Consider the following 846-nt stretch of genomic DNA (forward strand, 5'->3'; position numbering starts at 1 on the left):
CCCCCCTTTTCATCCAAATAACTCAGGGATATTTATAAATAGGGATACGGAAGGAAAGGGGTATGTGACCGGCACAGTTAGGAAATGAACACGGGTCTCCTGTAACTACCCTGCCACCTACTTCCCATGCCAGGTAGTGCCATATTAAAACACAGCGCTGCTCTATAAGCACTTCCTCTTGAAATGGAAGCAATATAGTTGCATTTACACAACACTGCACAAGACAAATTAACTACATCTCTGATTCCAGAGGTATCACATGCAAACAACATGGTGTGTTTGAATGGCACCTTGGATGGCACACTAAGCATATCCATCCTGCTAACTTAGTCTCTGTCCACCTGGGACATAATTTGGAAGATGATATAAAATTGGCTCTGAATTAAACAAGAGTTTCTAAAAATTCCAAAATTTATTTCATATTGAACTAATCTACCTGATGGTGTTTAGCACCGAAACCTGATGGTGCTTAGTAATGAAAAATGCAAGGTTCTCCACCTTGGGAGGAAAATCCTGCAGCATCCTTATAGGCTCCGCAGTGCTACACTGGCTAGCACTACGGAAGAAAGAGACTTGGGGGTCATCATTGACCACAAGATGAACATGAGCCTGCAATGTGATGCTGCGGCTAGTAAAGCGACCAAAATGCTGGCTTGCATCCATAGATGCTTCTCAAGCAAATCCCGGGACATCATTCTCCCCTTGTACTCGGCCTTGGTGAGGCCGCAGCTGGAGTACTGTGTCCAGTTTTGGGCTCCACAATTCAAAAAGGCTGTGGAGAAGCTTGAGAGAGTCCAGAGAAGAGCCACGCGCATGATCAGAGGTCAGGAAAACAGACCTTACGAC

At 45.0% G+C, this 846-nt stretch overlaps 1 protein-coding gene across 1 annotated transcript in view; it reads right to left on the reverse strand.

Annotated features, from left to right (window-relative positions):
* MARCH5 (membrane associated ring-CH-type finger 5) overlaps positions 1-846 on the reverse strand; it is a 58,005-nt gene that overhangs the window by 25,258 nt on the left and 31,901 nt on the right. The gene's annotated exons all lie outside the window — the stretch shown is intronic.

Source organism: Gavialis gangeticus, unplaced genomic scaffold (assembly GCF_001723915.1).
Source record: "Gavialis gangeticus isolate Ggan-Ray unplaced genomic scaffold, GavGan_comp1, whole genome shotgun sequence".
Classification (NCBI taxonomy): domain Eukaryota; kingdom Metazoa; phylum Chordata; order Crocodylia; family Gavialidae; genus Gavialis; species Gavialis gangeticus.